Source organism: Papaver somniferum, unplaced genomic scaffold, assembly GCF_003573695.1.
Source record: "Papaver somniferum cultivar HN1 unplaced genomic scaffold, ASM357369v1 unplaced-scaffold_25, whole genome shotgun sequence".
Classification (NCBI taxonomy): domain Eukaryota; kingdom Viridiplantae; phylum Streptophyta; class Magnoliopsida; order Ranunculales; family Papaveraceae; genus Papaver; species Papaver somniferum.
Window position 1 is genome coordinate 490,187 of NW_020635485.1, and position 6,538 is coordinate 496,724.

A 6,538-nucleotide genomic window follows, 5' to 3' on the forward strand; every position below is an offset into this window, starting at 1 on the left:
AAATTAGGGTTTCTGAGTCCAAGGATCATAATTCCCGACCCGAACACTAATAACTTTACGACGATCTCATGATCAGTATTCTTATTTATTATGCTCGGTTCAACTACCAGTATACTAGTTAATGTTCTATTTTAGTCGCGCTACCAATAATTCATCAGACGAGCAACACTTGCTCAGATGAGCAATATTTGCTCAAACCAAGGAATATTGGTTCAACTATCAATATTCAACAATTCATCAAATGGGCAATACTTGCTCACCTCAACGTGAGAATTATACCTCTGCCTCAACAGACACGTTCAATTCATGAGTCTCAGAACATTTTGTGTTCAACTCAGCAAATACATGGACTCATCGTCCCATAAAGTCATGAAGTCAACAAATGACTAATTAACCACGAGACGTCAATCGTGTCACATGGGGGATATCAACTAGGGTTTTGGTCTGGCGGTCTATGGCACGTGTGTTCATACACATGATGAGAATGTGAGCAAGTCGTGTAATCAGTTTAAGGAGTTAACAAAGTAGTGGATGGAAAATCGACCAAGTCTCCGCACGATGAGCAACTGGTTTCAAACACGATTTCCATTTCCCCACTCTTTGATTCCATCAACTGTCACATTTCATGGGATCATGGTGTCTACGATTCCAGCAATATAAATAAGTCTATGAATCATGATTGAAGATAGAACAACGATCTCACGTCTCACAGACAACACGAGATTAACTCATCAATTGAGCAATTACTCTCAACTGAGCAACTTCAATCATTCAGAACTTATCTTATTCATAATTCACAACACACCCACAATCTTTGATTACCATTGATTCCACACATTTCTCAGCTTCCCTCCTACAGATCAACCTATCCTCTCTTGTGACGAAATTTACTCTGGAACGGACATTATCTTGGTTGAGGCCGGAGTACTACAGATTGATCTCTCAAATTCAAAGCACTCCCTTCTTGCAGTACATCTGTGTGAGGTTGAAAATTTCGCTCGGTTCAAGGAGTCTCCTCCATACGGTCGTCTTCTCAATCCCGTGAAAACCAGCAAATCGTTTTTCCCCATCTACAACTATATTGAAAATTAAGATTATTTCGAGCAGTTCTGTTCTGGGCCTCTAACAAAAGCTTTTGACTCGACTCACATGACTTCCTTATGGTATTGTGTATAGAAGGTTCACTCACGGGTGCATTTTGTTTATTCATTTCTAACACAAACATATTTGTATTCTCAGTCAATTGTTTGAGAGACTCTTGTAGAGGAATAACATGTTTAGAAGGATCATAATAGGGACTAGTTTTTAACATTTTCATTATATTTTCCAAATACGAGGAACTAGTACTATAATATTCTTTATTTTCTTGTTCGTATGACAGGAGCGTGTGTGTATAGTAATTAGGCTCACCATGGTATGAGACATAACCTTGAAAAGGTGGATGTTCCAAACCACTATTCACACTGTGGTCAAAGTTGTAATGTCCATTTTGAAGCTCAGTTGGATATTCATTGTATTGGCTACTGTAGTATCGGTTCGACATTCTATTTTTGCACGGGTTTGTGTTGTCAAATGAAACCCACTGACAGGGGATTCGTGGGTGGATAGAGTCTTACCTCCCATACTAGACGAGCGATGAACCATTGAAGTCGACTCAGGCCACGGACTCCTGTGTCAGTGTATGAACCCGAGGGGCCGAGACAGTATCGTATCTGTCGTCCTTCCCTCCAAACAGTTATTTAATTTTTAACCCTTCCGTAGGGTTTTAAAAATAATTTCCAAAAGTCCCAAATATAAAGTTCAAAAAGTAAATAACAAAGACGTGCGGATTGAAAATCTACCTATCTTACCTTTAGGGGGAGTATTAGCTTTGTTATTATAATGTCAACATCGGCATTTATGAATTTAATGTATATAGGTTATTGTGATGTTGAATTCGGGAATCAAGCGTATGTGTAATGAATTCTTGTAATTTGTTTATCCATATGATGTAAGAGTTTTGTCACTAAAATTGACAAATGGGGAGATTGTTAGAGCATAGCTCGGTTGAACCCACCAAGCGTCGGTATGTCAAGTTTGGTTGTCATATTTTAGTAAGCCAAAACTCATTTTAAGAGTCGCTTGATTATGTATTAGAGTCAACTTCGTATAGGTTAGCTTGAAAATATTAGGATATGAGACATTACAAGTATTGGGAAGACTTGAAGAAGTGAAGAAGTAAGGATCTACAACGACAACATCAACCTTCCACTTGAGGTTAGTGATATTTGACTTGAACTATTTCATTCTCTAACGTATCTTTCAAGTCGTGCATATTGAAAACAAAACTGCGAAGCATGAATGATTATACTCTAATTAGACATAGTATTAAGGAATACAATACGAGGTTTGTTGCTTAACCATTAAACTTTGTAGATAAGACATCGACATAATCGTTTGAATGCTACTGTGATTATGTATGGGTATAAGGTGAAGATTTCATCCTAGGAAACAATGTTTTACATTTGTTTTAAAGAAGTAAATTCATGAACTTGTTTTGTGAATCGGAAGAGAAATCACCAGGCATTATTGGTAGTGTTATCCATTGCATATCTTTTGAAATACCAATATGTGTGATTAGTATAACTGCTCATGACTTGTTTATGTTCTTGGTAAAACTATTCACAAATACCTGACTTTTGTATTGGCATGACTTTTATTAGTGAAACCGATCTTAAGTAATCACCTGAGATGGTATGATCGATTCAGTGTTATTGGTATGACCGACTCTAGGTAAAGGGGAACCTATCCTAGTAAGAGGTGCAACCTATCACAAAGGGGAATCGATCCTTGTATGAGGTGTAACAAGTTTTTAGTAGAAAGGGGAACCTATCCTATGGACATGAGCAACACGTTTTTAGGCAAAGGGGAACCGATCCTATGGACATGTGCAGCAAGTACAAGTTACATACCATATATATGTGGCGAATCGATCCTAGTACCTAGTCAACCGAATTTTTGGAAATCTAGTGTGACTATGCATAGTACTCACATGGAGGTAGAACCGAAACTTGTTTTGGTAGAACCGTGAAACCCATGATTAGTGATTGAGTGTTCTTGATCAATCACGTAGTTCTTGAAAGTCAGATGAACCAATTCTAAACTTGTTTGGAAGTGTGGAAAATCGGTTTCAAGATTGTAAGTATGAAAGAGAAGTTACAAAGTAAAGATGCCGACATACTTTGAACATGTGCAGTAACGCTTATCTTTAATTGTTCAAAGATATTCCTTAATAGCTAAAGGAAGAAAATCCCTGATCGAATAAAATAAATTGAGAATCTTTTATTTAAGGTTTTTAATTTTATTTTTGGAAAATGAAAATTAGTAATATGTGTTTACTAGTTGGAGATTTTCTAAGAGATTTTCGGTCATTATTTGGACAAAGCATTTCCAGGAATTATGGAAACCGAATCTGGAATATATTACATATCTTGAGAATATTTTCGGTTTTGGAAATTCCTTGGTGTCCAAACTTCCTTGGTCTATAAATACCAAAGTTTGTATTTCGAGCAAACTAATCCTCAGGGACAGCAAAACTATCTCAGTTGTGCTGCCACTGGTGAAGCTGCATATTCGGAGAGGAGAGTAACCTAATTAGGCGAAATCTCTTGCGGCCGCTCAGTTTAAAGACTTTTTTGGGATTGAGAAGCTCTATTAGTACCGTTGGTGGGAAACTAGATAATTGCAGTTTAACTTTTGTTTTCGATTGATTTGATTGACTAACGGTGGTTGAACTTGATTGCACCTAGTTTGTTTATGCTTGAGAATCTTCTCTTCTGATATAAGATTCACTCAAACTATATCGAAGTTTCGACAGGGATCTTTAGACTGTTTTTAGTTCTAAAGACGATCTTGTGATAATCTATTGTTAATAGACTCCGTTTTGTGCGAATTGATCACAAGAGATTTAAGTTGTTGTGTGCAGGTGTTTATTGAAGATCTAAGAAGATTTAAGACAAAGAAGATATTGAAGATTTCTGATTTGGGGTTCATAATCTTTGGTGTGCACAATACTTGTTTCGGTATAAGAGGATTCAATTATAATCGTTTATCCTTGTGGTAGATTGGATTGATTAGTTGTGCAGATCGATATCAATAAAATTCTTTGTGATTAAAAGTATTGACTGCAAAATCTTAACAATTACCTTTGGTAGTTGAACATAAGATAGATCTAAGAACCTGACGAAGGAGTTTATTGAGATAAACAGAAGAGCCTTTGTCGAACTCTCATCACTTGGTTGAAGAGAGTTGATACCAAACAGATTTATTATTTCTTTACTGTTTGGAATACGAACCAAAGGAATTGTTTCAAGTACGTGACTTATTCATAAGTTGGAGGCGTGGGAATACATACAGAACTAGGTGAACTATAGGTTTAGTTGCTTGGTCTCAACTATACGAAGTTGGTTTTATTTTGTATAGCGGATTAGTCCTGAGAGTATTCAATTCCGGACAAGGTCCCGGGGTTTTTCTGCATTTGCTAGTTTCCTCGTTAACAAAATCTTGTTGTGTCATTTACTTTTATTTTCCGCAATCATAATTGTTGTTATTATAATTTAAAGTAAATTACACAACGTTAATTCCTATTTACTTGATAAGTAATCTTATTGTGTTTGGTTAAGTCCGAACCTTTTATCAAGTAAACATACTTCGTTGTTGTATTGCTCGATCTTGTATCCATTGATGATCACACGAAGTGTGAATCAATTTGTTGTATTGTCTCGACTCAGTCCATAGACAATCACTTTCGGAGAAAGGACTTATAGGTGGAATTTTTTTAGATTGAGGTATATTTGGGTACCCTCGTGTTTTCAAAAGAGTTGTTCAATTGATATATTCTCATAGAAGTTTACAAGAACACAATCGAAACAAAATCGGTTTGATTCACTCGAATCAATTCATGAACATTATAGCCACGGTTTGCAAAGATTGCACTCCTTATAATATAAATGTTTAAGTTCATGTACACAACCGATTTTAGAAAGTAACCCACTTAAGTACGCAAACAGGTACGCATACTTGAGTAGACGTACTAAGTTTGGTTACGCCAGTACGCTTACGGGTGCGCATACTACAACACTCTTCCAAACTCCAACATAATTTCACGTAGGTGAACTTTTCGCCAGTATGCATACTGAAAAAGCGGGGGTACAACAACCACACCCAATATTTCGCTTAGAAATTTGTATGAACTAACTCCAATATACTTTCAAGAGAATTAATCTAGACTCAATCTTAATAAAGTATACCAAAGAGTTATATCTATCATTCTCTATTCAATTCTTACTCAAGCAAATAGAAATCTGCGAGTCTAATTGAATACAAGAGAAATAACTTGGATGGTACCAAAGACCAACATCCAAGTGTCAATCAATGTAAATCAACAACCAAAGGTTGGATATTCTAATTAATTGATCTAACGCACAACCTGTGATATTTTAATTATATAACAAAATATAATGCGAAATATAACACAAACACCAGAAGTTTTGTTAACAAGGAAACCGCAAATGCAGAAAAACCCCGGGACCTAGTCCAGATTGAACACACACTGCATTAAGCCGCTACAGACACTAGCCTACTACAAACTAACTACGGTCTGGACTGTAGTTGAACCCCAATCAATCTCACACTGATCCAAGGTATAGTTACGCTCCTTACGTCTCTGATCCCAGCAAGATACTACACACTTGATTCCGTTATCTGATCTCACCCACAACTAAGAGTTGCTACGACCCAAAGTCGAAGACTTTAATAAACAAATTTGTATCACACAAAAAAGTATACGGTAATAGATAAATCTGTCTCCCACAGAAATACCTTCGAGTTTTGTTCCTTTTTTTGATAAATCAAGGTGAACATGAAGCAATTGATAACCCGGACTTATATTCCCGAAGAACAACCTAGTATTGTCAATAACGTCACAATAATCTTAATCGACGCGGCGAAAAAAGATATTGTGGAATCATAAACGATGAAACGAAGATGTTTGTGATTACTTTTATATCTTGCCTATCGGAGATATCAATCTCAAGCAAATCTTTACGATTGTACTCGTACGATAGAAACAACAAGATCAGATCACACAACTACAAGAAAGTAGTATCGGTCTGGCTTCACAATCGCAATGAAGTCTTCAAGTCGTTAACCTACAGGGTCTCAGTAGAAACCTAAGGTTAAAGGAGAATCGACTCTAGCTAATACAACTTGTATCACACAGGAGGTGCGGGGATTAGGTTTCCCAATTGCTAGAGTTCTCCCTTATATAGTCTTTCAAATCAGGGTTTGCAATCAATGTTAGCTTAGTAACAAAGCATTCAATATTCACCGTTAGATGAAAACATAATTAGATTCAAGCTAATATATTTCAACCGTTAGATCGAAACTTAGCTTGTTACACACAAATGAAATGCACGTTTTTAGGTTTGTGTAACCGTACCCAAACATGTAAATTCGTTGGTTCAACAGTAGTTAACCAAATGGTTAGCCATATGGGCAC